Genomic DNA, 14,307 nt, shown 5'->3' with positions numbered 1-14,307 from the left:
AATGGCTTTTTGCGACGGCAAGGGGGGGTTGCAAAAGGGTTTTATGCCGTCGCCTTTTGTTTGCGATGGAAAAATGCCTTTTTTGTGACAGAAAAATTCTGTCGCAAATAACGCGTGAAAATCTAAGTTTTTTTGAGACGGCACATTGTTGCCATCGCTAAAAGGGTTTTTTGCAACGGCAAAAAATACCGTCGCTAAAAGTTTATTTGAGACAACACCTGATGCCGTCGCTAAAGGACTATTGGCGACGGCAATAACACCGTCGCTAAAGGCCCTACTTTTCAACCAATTTCCCTGTCTTTTGCGACAGTAAAGCTGCCGTCACAAAAAACCCTGGTTCAATTTTCTTTTTGAGACGGTGTTTGTGCTACCGTCTCAAAAAAAAATTGTATTAAATTATTAAAAATATGAAAATAACCTGTATTAAATGAAAAATAACTAAAAAAAAATTGATAATTACATAATAATATAAATACATACATAAACAAAAGTTTGCACATAATGAAAATTCATAATATTGTTCCATTCATAACAGTACATAAATAAAAATTCATAACAATAAAAATTATCCCACTATTTAAAATCTGATATTTAAAGAAGGCTACTAATCAATTGTAATCTGGCTCAACCTAAAGAACAGAATAATACACCATATCAGAAACTACAATTGTTTTTGCTTACATAATAGCAATGTGTTCCACTCTGCCGGGAACAACAAATAAATCAAATTGATATTTAAAGAAGGCTACTAATCCATACACAAAGAATCAATTCAATCTATGCAAATTACAATTGCTCTTCATTTTCTGATGCCTAGTCTGAATCTTTAGATTTAAACATTCATTCATCCCCTGATGGTTCAGCAAAAGGTCATCTGAGTTTAAGAACAGAGGGTTGGCAGATTTAGATATTGTCTGTGCAATATCCCGTGCAACTTCAATTTTCTTGAGTGTAAGAAATGACTGATTTTTGGAAATGGCTTCACCAATCAGTTGAGCACTCTTGGCTTCACCTTGGATATTAAATATTTTTGACAACAATATGAGAGAAAGAGAGAGCTCATATAAACACATGGATGAAGTTGAAAAGCACTTCCCTCACCTGGGCTCTAATAATAGCACTTTTTTTGTCCTGCTCGCTTTCTCAACAACAAACTTGGCCCTCTCAGCTTCTTCTGCAGCAATTTGTTTTGCTTCAATTGCAGCTGTAAACTCCTTCCCAAAAGTTAGGCCTGTGATAGACACATCGTCCAAGGCAATGTTGAATGAGGCTGCTCTCTATGTCAATATTTTTCGAATTTCCTGACTAACAGCCTGTAAACAACAAATCAACAATTTAGTTGGAGAAAAAAAATGATCTACTGAGTTTTTAATGGACAATCCGAAGAAAGTTGTGAACTGTCTATAGGAACTATAGGAATGGGATTTTAATCATTATTACAAAAAAAATTGGCCAAGAAGAGCTATCTTAACCTATTCAGCACAAATAGCAGGAATTAAATACCATAATAACTAAAGACAATCGACCTAGAGGAGATTGTTATTCATGGTTCTAGGTGGAATTGACTTGTTTGTCAAACTTGGGAGTTGGATGAGATTAAGGCTGCTATAACTGAGGATATGAAGCCTTCATTAGTGGCTGATAAGGTGGTGGGGCTGCATCTTCTGATGGGCAGTTCTCTATAAAGTCTGCCTGGAATGAGTGGAGAATTCATGGTTCTAGAGTTGCTTGGGCTAAGATTCTTATTCCTAGAATCAGTACTGTGGTTTGGGTTGCCATTCATAATAGACTGAACACTCTTGAGACTTGTAGTATTTGGTACTAGGAACTCTGCTATTTACTGTCTCTGTGATACTAGGACTGAGGATCATAATCACTTGTTTTTTAATTGTCCATTCTACTACAGGGTTTGGAAGTTATGCAGGATACGTGCAATATGAATGTTCCTCTATCAAATTGGACAGGTTTGGTAGATTGGTTAACCAGTAATATTGAAGGCAATTGCACATTTATCAACAATGAGGAGATAAAACTAACTAATTTTTCTTTTGATATCTTCAATATATGATTTTTTTTTTCCCTTGACTTTTAGCATTTTCGCAACAACCAAACAGACCATATATGATCACTTTAAACTTTTTTGCTATATGCTAGATCTGGAAACAAGAATATATAAGAATGGAAACTCATATAACAATCATGAGTTCCGTGTTCTATTCTACTTTTCCATTTTTCTTTGATGGAAAAGACAAGTAGCTGCAGATTTGTTTTTTCCATCTTAGCTTTGATTCTCAATTTTCAATTTCTGATGTCTACTTGTTGTTTAAGGGTTCACTTTCCCCACCGCAATAATTAAAGTCAAAAAAAGTTGAAGAAAAGCAAAAGCTTATTTAACCTTTTTATTGTTGTTGTTTGTATGTGTTGTGTTTTGGTGTCAAAGTTAATTTTAAAAAGAGGAGAACACCCCTATGGAGAACTTGCAGTTGATCTGTCTTTTTTGAAAGTGGGTGATTTTTTGGGGCATTTTCCAAGTAAAATAATAATAATTCCATTCAGAGAATTTTAGAGTTAACATTTTTGTTGATTTGAAGAGTATTAGAGGCAACTAAAATCTTTGCTTGGTGAGAAAAATTTATCTACACACTTAGATGTTAAATATATCTTATAAATATGAAATATTCAGATTCAAATCAATAAAAATGTTGTTTTGAATGATGATCACATGGTCTGATAGGTAAGGATGAACAATTTTTCAACCTCACAAGTTTCTTCAACAATTTAATTTCCTTTGGGTTTTGTAAAAGAACAAAAGTACAAAAAAATTCCATCTAAAGAAAATCCATTGCACAATGTTTACAACTTTATATAGAAGTGAACAAAGTATAAGACAAAGCCATATTTGAAAATAATGACCCCTATAACTTGCATTAAGTTGAAAGCACGTATTAAATGGGCAAAATTTCATAAATAAACAAAACAATAGAACCGGGGCATCTCTAGTTGATCAATCTTTCTCAATAAAACTAATTGTTATTAGACATACCTACGCAGATGTATCCCTCTGTCAGAAAGGACTCCAATATAATGTGTGTGCCAAGTTATTGATAACATAGTTTCATCAAGGCAATCAAGAGTGGGTTCACTTTCAAAAGTAAAATAACATAATAGACCTGGTACTTTCTGAAATTACAGATGCATATAATAACAAGATATTGGAAGATTGGCATACCTTGAAACATCTAGAGCAATTTTCATCCGGAGATGCCAAGTTAACGTCGATCCATGAGATGGGCCTAAAATATCAATAAAAAATATAAGTTAGAAAAAAAAAATAGCATATTCATGTGGACAGTGAATTTTTTTTTTTAACTTTTTTTTTAATTTTTTTTTAAATACCATGCAATTGGGATTCCAAAGACCCATTATGCATTATCTCATAAACAAGAAACCTTGCCTCGCCATGAATGCAGTAACCCAATAGCGAAACAATATTTTGATGCTCAATTTTACTTAACCAATCCATCGCACTTTGCAATTTGAATTGGTAATTAAAACAATCCATAAGTCGAAACGAGAAAAAGAGAAAAAAAAAAAAAATTGGACCCAGTGAAATTCCATTTACAGCATCTTCAAATTCAAATTTAAAGAGAAAAAAAAAATCACATAAGGTGAACAAGAAGCATCACAGGGGTAGCTATATTTTCTCAAGAATCTTGAAGGAATAGTGAATGAGATTTTATTTATAAAGAAGATACCATGGCTCTGTTGGCTTTTTGCAATGGAGTTCTTCAAGTTTTTGTGTCTATAGATCCAGAAACAAAACAGAGACAGCAAAATTCCACAAAGGAGAGTTGAAGCAACAATGAGTGCTATAATAATTTTCTTATTCAAATCCTAGTGGTGCACTATAACAAAAATAAGAATAAAAAAAAGACAAAGAACAATGACTAAGAATAACAAAAAAATCTAAAAAACTAATGTATAATTCAAATTCATTTCAAGTGTGATCATATTTAAAATAAATTTAGATCACACTAATTTTTTATATATATTTTTTTGTATTTGGGTTTTAATCTCTAGCAATACTGATTTTGCGGCATGTTTCAGGGAGGGTTAAATCTTTGTTTAATAACAATACGATGATTACATTATCTTATCATAATTTATATTTTTCTCATAATATATAATTATTATATTAATTTAATAGATCTCCCACAACACATGATAAACAAAATGCCATAAAATAATAGAATATTACAACACAATTAATCATTTACCTTAACATAGGTTAATTATTTCTTTTCCACTGCTCAAGGGCTTCTCTTACCTTAGCATAGATTAATTATTTCTTTTCCACTACTCAAGGGATTCTCTCTCCTCTCTCTCTTTCTTTTTTTTTGGGGGGGGGGAAGTTTCCTTGTAATTGTACATTACTGTGTTGGGTTGACAACACATTGTCAGTGTGCATTATAGTAATGATTTATCATAATCAATTGCAATGGTGAGCCATGTAAAAACCAGCCCCTACCATAGACTCCAAGGACCTTATTGTCAGGAATAATAACCAAAATCACAGTAAAACAGAGAGAAACTGACTAAATAACAATTGAAATAAAGTCAGAAAAGACTGAACCAGCATATATTTCGTGTCATAAAATTGGGAATGGTCCATAAAATTGATATAGTTCGCCTTCACGCCTGTTACTGCTAAAGAATAATTCTAATAATTAGCAAAAGATAAGGCAATGCATGCATATAAGAAATTATCCACCATAACCTGCAGTGAGTAATTCTAAAGGTTTGATATATGTAGCCACTACATCAATATTACCCTGGTTTAAATCTCACAAATATCATATATCAAAATTTTTGCACAAAATTATGATACTTCTGAATCAATGATAAAAAAAAAATTAAACTGGATTTGATAAAAAAAAAAAAAAAAAAAAGTTCAAAATAGTCAAATATAAAAAAGCCATGGCAACCTTTAAAATATTTCAAAGTGAAAAATGATTTTTCTTTCTTTGACAAAAAAACATGAAACAATAAATTATGCAACAATAATAAGCCTCAAATGGTTTCGAATCTACTAACATGTGCATGAACAAGATGTGGTTCAATGTGCAGCTGGAACATTGGAAACACTGTCGTCATAATGTCATTTTGGGACATAAAGCACCCAACTCTACTTTTGTCCCTTTGAACTCGAGAAATAAGATGTGAATGAACACCTCCAACCTGTTTATCAGATACTATTTTATGATAAAACTATGAATACAAGAAGGAGTGACAGGGTAGGACTTGGGGAGGCCAGGCAACATCGGAAGATCTGCTCCTCCTCCGACGCTGCTCCTCCTCTTCCGACGTTGTTCCCTCTCCTCCTCCGACGCTGCTCCAACGCCGTTCGCCGTTGATCGAGAGAGAGAGAGGGGGGTAAGAAGAGATTAGGGATTTTTGGGTTTGAGATTGGGGATTTTTTGTTTTGGGGGGAGGAAGGGGAAGAGATTAGGGATATTTGTTTGAGATTGGGGATTTTTTGTTGGGGGGCGGGAATGGAAAAAAAAGGAACGGGAATAAAAAATAAAAAATAAAAAATAATTTTTTTTTTGTCAGAAATGAAATTTAAATAACAAAATAACGACGTTTAATTTTTTTTTTTTTTTGCGACGAGGGTTGCCGTCGTCAAAAAATTTTATTTTTTGTTAAAATATATCTTTTTTCGTAGTTAATGAATTTTTTTAAAAAAAATTCTTTTTTTTTAGTTACTAAGATTGAAAATTTATTTGTTTCATTTTTATTTTAATGAAAAAAAATATTATTATTTTTTATTTGGTAGAAGTAGGGGTAATATTTTAATGAAAAATATTTTCCACTAAAATAAAAGTTAATTTTTCGTGGTCAATGAAAAATATTTTTCTGCGGCCCATTTTTTTTGGTTATTAAAAATCATAAACTAATTTTTTGTGGTAGAGGAGAGAGAGCGGCAGTAGTGGTGAAGGTGGTGGATAAGAGATGATGGTGGTAGTGGTGGTGGTGATGGCGAAGGAGATTAGTGGTGAAGTTGTGGTAGTGGTAGAGTAGATGGAGTGACAAGGGTGAAGGAGAGGTAATGGTAGTAGTAATGGCAGTAATGGTAGTGGTGGTAGTGGAGTGGTGGCAATGGTAGTAGTAATGGTAGTCATAGAGGTGAAGTGGCGACAGTAGTAGTAATGGTGGTAGTGGAATGACGTTTGCAGTAGTGGTAAATGTGGTAAAGGAGATGGGTGGTGAGAGAGAGAGATGAATGAGAAACAGATAGAAGAGAGACAGAGAGAGACAGAGACAGAGTGATGAGCGAGAGAGGGACACAGTGGTCGCTAAAAGTGCATTTTCTTGTAGTGGATAGATAAATCGAGAGGGAGCTCAGTAAATAGAGAAGACGGAAGGCAGAGAGTGAGCAACACGAACACAGTGTGAGAGAGAGAGAGAGAGAAAGAGAAGAGAGAGAGAGGGAGAGAGAGACAAAAAGATAAAGAGATAGAGAGTGAGAGATAGAAAAAAAGACAGAGAGAGAAGAGAGATAACGAGAGAGCCAGAGAGAGATGAGGGATGAGAGAGATAGAGATGAGCGAGAGAGACAGAGAGAGATGAGAGAGATAGAAAGAAGAGAGATGAGTGAAAGAGACAGGGAGAGAAAAGAGATGAGAAAAGAGATAGATGAGTGAGAGACACAGAGAGAGTGAGACAGATAGACAGAGAGAGAAGAGTGATGAGTGAGAGAGAGAAAGAGAAGAGAGAGAGGAAGATGAAAAAATGGGTAAAAAGATATAGACAGAGAGAGAGAGAACAAAAAAGAGCGAAAAGAGATAAATGAGAGAGTGACAGGGAGAGATGAGCGAGAGAGATAAAGAGAAAAGAGAGAGGCAGAGAGATGAGAGAGATAGACAGAAGAGAGATGGATGAGAGACACAAAGAGAAAGAGATGAGAGAGATAGATAGAAGAGAGTTGAGAAAAGAGATGAGAGAAGAGATAGATGAGTGAGAGACACACAGAGAGAAAGAGAGACAGATAGACAGACAGACAGACAGAGAAGAGTGATGAGTGAAAGAGAAGAGAGAGAGGAAGATGAAAAATGGGTGAAAAAAGGCAGAGAGGGGGGTAAGAAGAGATTAGGGATTTTTGGTTTTGGGCGGGGTGGTTTGAGATTGGGAATTTTTTGTTTGGGTTGGGGGGGTTACAGAACGGGAATGGAAAAAAAATGGGGGGAGTGGAAAAAAAAAGGAGGGAGGGAAACATAGCGGGAATGAAAAAAAAGTCGGTCACAAATGAAATTTAAACAACAAAACGTGGTTTAACCTTTTCTTTTTCTTTTCTTTTTTTTTTGCGACGGGGGTTGTTGTAGCAAAAAAAAACTATTTTTTGTTAAAATAAATTTTTTTTGTAGTTAATGAATTTTTTTTAAAAAAAAATCATTTTTAGTTATAGATTGAAAATTTATTTGTTTTGTTTTTATTTTAATGAAAAAAATTATATTATTATTTTTTTTTATCAAAAAGTCACATTTTTTTGCGACGGCAAGTTGTGCCGTCTCGAAAAGGCACATTTTTCGCGACGGCAAGTTGTACCGTCTCAAAAAGTCACATTTTTTTTTGCAACAGCAAGCTGTGTCGTCTCAAAAGGGCACATTTTTTGCGACGGCAAGTTGTGCCGTCTCAAAAAGTCATATTTTTTTGCAACGACAAATTGTGTCGTCTCAAAAGGTCACATTTTTTGCGACGGCAAGTTGTGCCGTCTCAAAAAGTCATATTTTTTGTGATGGCAAATTGTGCCGTCTCAAAAGGTCACATTTTTTGTGACGGCAAGTTGTGCCGTCACAAAAAATGACTTTTTGCGACGGCAAATGTGCTGTCGCAAAAAGTTCCGTCTCATAAGCCCACTTTTCTTGTACTGTGTGTTGATTGTTAGTTGATATTGATATTTGTGTTTAGATTTTGTTCACAAACAAAAATCAAAGTTCTGTTCACAAACATTGTGTTTAGATTTTGTTCACAAACGGAAATCAAAGTTCAGAGGTCTGTATAGTGGATAATGAAACCAAGGAAAAATGGTGATGCTCTTTGGATAATAGCTCAATGGTCTCACGAGGAACATGATTGTGACCATGTCAACAATCTTTTCTTTTTTCTTTGTAACCAAGAAGATTTGGGGACGTGTTAACAAGAAGATTTGTTGACAATTCTATGAATCCATTTTTTTTTTCTTAATCGCCATCTCAGTAGTCTTCTTTGATTTTTAGAAGTTGTTGGCATGTGGTTTATACATTTTTGTTAAGTTTTTTGTATTTGAATGTTAAAATGATGCTAGTGTGAGTTTATTTATTTGTTTTAGATTAGTAGTGAATATGAATTTGGTTGACATTTATGTAAATTTGGAATTCTGATGTGATTTGATTGAATTAATATATATATATATATATTTGTAATATTGTTTGATGTTGTATAGAGTAAGAAATGATTTTGTAATGATGTAAGGAAGTGAATAGAATAGGTAAAATATACCAGGAGATATAGAAACAAGATAATGAATGTATATATTTTAAAAATAATCTTCTATAGCATACAAAATCATGCCATGAAAAGTATAGTGATTTATGGCAAGCAAAAACAAAATATCGTAAAAGATTATATACAGCATACAAAGTATGTCATAAATATATTATAAATAATCTTCTATGGCATGCAAAATTATATCGTGAAAAGCATAATGATTTATAGCATGCAAAAAAAATTCGTAAAAAATTAAATACGACATACAAAGTATGCCATAAATATATTAAAAATAACATTTTACGGCATGCAAAATTATGCTGTAAAAAGTATAATAATTTATGACATGCAAAAAAATGTCGTAAAAGATTATGTACGGCATACAAAGTATACCATAAATGTTTTTTTTACAACTTTACATGTATGCTGTAAATGACAATTACCTTTCCACGGCATGTTATATAACGGCATTTGTGTGCATGCCGTGAAAGAGTTTTTACAGCATGCATTGCAAGCCTTAAAAATTTAATTTTGTTGTAGTGTATATGAAAGTAAATTTTAGTTTATAATTTTAATAATTATATGTGCAAGTAAACTTAAATAAAAAATTTGTTGATACTTATCATTTTATGAATAAATTTTTTTATTAATATATATATATATATATAAGAGGGGTCTCATTTTTATAGTTCGCATTAGGCCTCACAAATCTCAGGCTGGCCCTGTGTACATTGCAAGCAAAATCAAAGGACTGAATTGAATCTATTAGATCACGAGCTTCAACTCTTTTATAATTGTCCTATATTGTGATTTCAAACATGTATCACTAACCCATTTAAGACTAGTTTCTTGATTTAAATCTTTACTCACAAACGAGTTCACCATTATTTAATGCTTTTGCAATTTTAACAACTTACTCTCTCAAAATTAAGGGTTAATTACGAGTCAATACTATTTAGTAGGCTTGAATATCTGTAAGTCCTAAGCATTTTTTAAACAATAATATTAGGAAAACTAATTAGTGTACCAATCAACACATTAACTAAATACAATATTAGATAGGACCATGTTAAATGGTGAAATCTACATGTATGTCTTTTGTCTTAGTTATTGTGTTAGTTGGTACATGATCGGTGCCTAAAAATACACATTTAATCCCTTAATATACACTTTATTAGTTTATTAATTTGTATTAATTTATAGTTTTGTGTGATTTTTATGTGTTTATATATATATTAGATCTTTATACCTATATTAATGTAAATAATACCTTTTAAATGTTTTATATATTATTATATTATAAAGTATACAGTAAATTACTGTGCACTTTACGAAAAAACGAAACAAAACAAAAGAAAAGAAAGGAAGAAGAAAGAAAAGAGAAAGAACATAAATAAAATAATAATAATAATAAAAAATGCAAACAAAGGAGGTGGTGGTGGCTAATCACCCTGTGATGCCCCTAAAATATGTATTCACTTTAAAAACCCTAATGTTTGAATTATTTTCTTAAAGCCCCTCGGTTACTTGAATTAATTCGAATCTTGTCGGTTAGCATTACTATTTTTATTTTTATCAAACAGGAATTTCCCTAGCCGGATTAGGTTCCCTAACCTAATTTAATTCTACATAAGTTACATGTATTTAACTCCAAGCCCTCACTCTTTATTTAAATTCAAAACTTACCCCAAAAACTAGTACTTGTACCTTGTACCTTGAAGTACCATCAATCATGTAAGAGAGATATATATATATATATATATACCTTCAAAAGTGTGCCCTAGGACCAAAATTAATAAAAAAAATGGCCCTTCCACCCTTCCCTATGGCCGGCCCTTCTAGGAGAAACTGAAAGACCATTTTCAAAATATATCATCATGAAATTCTAAAAAAAAACACAACCTAGTGCCCTAGACCTAGGATGCAAATTCCAAAACTAGTTCCATTTTAACTAAGTGTTGCCTAATCCTTGAGTAAGCCCCCCTCCCCCCCCCCCCTCAAAAAAAAAATCACTTCTATTCCTTTAAACTTCAAACAAATCCTAAACTTTCCATCTATTTCCAACTAATGGGCTTTTAGGACATTTTACATCAAAATTGCCTATATATACCAACCTCCCCTAGCTTGGCAAAGCACAAACACCACACCCACACACACACATTCGGCTAGAGAGAGGGAGGAGAGCAAGAGAGAGAAGTCTAGATGAGAAAAAGGAGGAAGAAGAGAGCCTTCTTGTGCAAAGTAGCAAATAAGCCACAAACACAACCTTCTCTTTCATTTTCCTTTTTTCAATACATGTTTCTAAAGGTTCTAAATAATGTTTTCAGATTTGTTATTAATGAGTTCTTATGTTAAAAATGCTAAGGGTTGAGTATTGATTCCATCTCTCTTGTATTTTCCCTATTTTGGCACAAAACCATCTTTTTTTCATACCAATCTCTCAACTTTCCAAGGGCACTCTTTCAAGCAAATTTTCTGAGTTAAATATATGTTATTTAGCATGTTTTATTCACAAAAGAAATGAAAACTTTCCCTTGGTTGAACCCTTATCTCATAAAACTTCTTATTTTGGGCATGGTACCTTAGAATCTGTTTTTTCAGCCCACTTCCAGAAATTCTAGAAAAACGTGTAAAATTATTCTGGACCTCTATTTCATGTCAAAATCTTCCTTGAGGAGTTAACTTTCAAGTAAATTGGTTTCATCGAAAAACATTAAGTGGTTTGCAAGAAAATCAAATTTTCGTAACGGTCGACGGATCTGGACAGAATCTAGACAGCGCTGAAATATTTTCTGAATAACTTAGAATCTGGAAAAGCAATCCCATTTCCGAAAAATGTTCTAGAAACTAGATCAAATTTCCTACGAACCATAAGAAGGCCGAGCCCGGTGAAGGATCTAAAATAGACCTTTCATTTTAATCTTTATGCGATACTAAATCTGGAAATTTTGTTATGTGTGGATGTTTTATACCCTTGAGTTCATGAGATTGCTTATTAGCTTATGATCATATCTTGGCATGATATTATATGTGTCGTGGTTATGTTATTTACCTTTCTCATCTTAAGAATGCATGCTTATATGGATATTATTGTCTTATAAGTTGGACTAACCTTGATTTAAAACATTTAATTCAACAGGAAACCTAATAGGGAGGGAATTGGGTTTTCAAACCCTTGAGTAATGAAAAGATGAGAATATGTGATATATGGATTGTTGGGATGTGTTCCCTATTTGAAAGTTAAAGTCTTGCGCAAGTGGTTTTCGGAACCCTTGAACGGAGCGGTTGTATTCGGACCCTAGGTGGTTTGGTGTGAGGAGGGATTTGGCCAAGGCCCTATTTTACCGTCTCTTTTGAGGCCCTGCGGTTGGCGCTACGCGGTATATAACCGTTGGTAGGCATCCAAGGTTAGTTCTGCAACAAAGTAGCAAAAGAGGGGGCATACCGAATAATCCGCGTCCGATTCTTGTGGTTGGGAGGACGAAATTTCTTTGGGGGATTTCTAGTTTATTGGCATCTAACTTAGCCTTTTATTTATTTACTTGAGTATCATGCTTTATTACTTGATGTTATATTGGTGTTTGTGTATTGGACTGGGAAAAAGAGACGGGGTGTGTGTGTGTTTACTGGGCATTCAAAGCTCACGGCGTATCATGCCAGGTGACGAAGAGGAACTCATAGCTGGAGACGACGAGCCGGAAACCTTCGAAGACTTTTGGCTATCTTAGGAAGGCTAGAAAATTCCTTTTGTTATTTTGTAAGACTCATGTGAAGATTTAAGCTTCTTTTGGGATGTCATGTAATGGAACCATCTTTTGAATTAAATATGTTTGTGGTTGTTATGTATTTATATTCTATGTATGAACCTTATCGTTGCTTATGAGACCTTGTGTCAATGCCTTTTAAGATCTGTCAAAAGGGCAGTGCGCTGCCTAAGAAAGCTGGACTTAGAAGGGAGGCTAATTCGACTCCACCAGCGATCTGGGATCTTACTTGGTTATTGACCATAGGACTCATTAGTGACTCTCCCTTGACTGCAACTAATAGTGTAGAATCGGGATGTCACAACTTGGTATCAGAGCCTAGGTTCAACCCTTAATCCTCGCAACCCTATACGCGACTCTAGAAGCCATTACCCCTTATCTTATTTTATTCTATCACGCTATTCTAAGAAGATTAACTAATGAAAGTCTTTTTCCACCTTAGGATGTCATCGGGAGACTATCTAGGACGCGCCGTCAGTCTCGACTCGTGGGGTACTTTCTGCAAGCAAGGAAGGAGGGCCATGTCGGTTAGCCCCTGCTTTAGCCGCCGACGCTGTATAAGTGCTGCCGAGGAAATGATCAAAACTGAGATACGTAAGGTGGAGATGGAGTACTCCCGCTATACGAGGGAGCAGAAGAGGTCCCTGGTGCGGCGCCGCCTACAATTCTTGAGCCGGGCAGTGAAGAAGGCGATCCGAATAGAGCAAGATGATCAGAGGATAGACTTCTTGATACACCAAGCTTTGACCACCAAAGCATACCACCAACCACCAACTCCGGCTGAAAGTTACACATCTTCTTATCAGGAGCCAGGCAACCATCAACCAATGAATATGGAACAGTCACCAGAATAGCAAAGAGCAAACCCAGCCTACCCTATAGAGGTGTCATCTGAACACAATCCCCCCTCACCAATGTACACCCCCCGCTCTCCGGACCAAGCCACTGACTCCGCTGACAAAGATCCAAAAGAAGACTTTGATTGGTCGGGAAACGAGAACTAGTTCGAGGAGTAATGAAAGTAGGCTTTTGTAAGACCCGCTGATGGGGATCCTTAGAATAAGATAGTGTAACAACCCCATCACGTATAATGATTAGTACTTGACTAATTAAGAGGATTTGAAATTTTATTGCCGAGTATTATAATTTAATTTGGGATTTATGAGGATTGTGGGATCTGATTCGTATATGATTCTATTAAAGATTTATTTTGGAATTAGAAATTGCGGGTCCAAATGGCTTAAGGAAGTGAAGTTAAGAAGTCGAATCAATTTAATCTTAATTATGGACCTATTTGAGAGTTTAATTAAATATTCGATTTAGTTTAGTAACATTGAGATCCGATTAATTAGGTCCACATTGGAGAAAATTAAGTTAATTAAATTATGAGAATTGAGAATTGTGATTATTACGAATTAAATTTATTTATGGGGTGTCCAATTTGGATATGTAATTTATTGACGGAAATTTGAAATCTGATTAGAAACTAAAGGCCCAAATAGCTTGAGAAACCAAAATTGAGGATGAAAATAAGTTTAATTTAATATTTGGAGCATTTTGGGAGCCTGACAAAAAATCTGATTCGGATTGATAAAATTAAACATAATTAATTGGGCCTTAATGGAAGTCAAGTTAGACTAATTAAATTATGTAGGAATTATGATTTGTTATAATTAATTTAATTATGTGTTGATCAAGATTTATTAAGATTAAGTGATGCTTAATTGAATTAATCCTAGACATAAATTAAATTATGGAACAAATTAGAATTGTGTGTAGGTGTGCAGAGAAACTTGTGTGGGGGTATTGAGAAATCTGATTGTGTGCATATGTATAAGTGATGTGCAGGAAGCTTGACCCAAGGTGCACGTGTGCAATATGTGTCAACAAGAAAGGTGTGCTTGTGTGTGTGTATATGTTGAAATATTTGAATGAAGGCTTATTTGGGTGTTCTGCTGGAAACCCGTGTGAGAGAGGGAGAGAGTGTTCCAGGCACTTAGTTGCTGGAAAATAAAAT

General features: G+C 34.3%; 1 long non-coding RNA gene across 1 annotated transcript; it reads right to left on the bottom strand.

Moving 5' to 3' along the window:
- Positions 1–549: 549 nt before the first annotated feature.
- On the bottom strand, positions 550–5,532 carry LOC114257653 (uncharacterized). The gene is made up of 3 exons (XR_014344206.1): positions 5,095–5,532; positions 3,230–3,293; positions 550–1,313 (listed from the first exon to the last, which is right to left on the bottom strand). It is a non-coding gene; the product is annotated as an uncharacterized LOC114257653 (long non-coding RNA).
- Positions 5,533–14,307: the final 8,775 nt, after the last annotated feature.

The sequence above is a fragment of the Camellia sinensis genome, chromosome 11, assembly GCF_055761805.1.
Source record: "Camellia sinensis isolate YWXY chromosome 11, ASM5576180v1, whole genome shotgun sequence".
Taxonomy (NCBI): Eukaryota; Viridiplantae; Streptophyta; class Magnoliopsida; order Ericales; family Theaceae; genus Camellia; species Camellia sinensis.
This window is presented reverse-complemented; position numbering and strand designations above follow the sequence as displayed.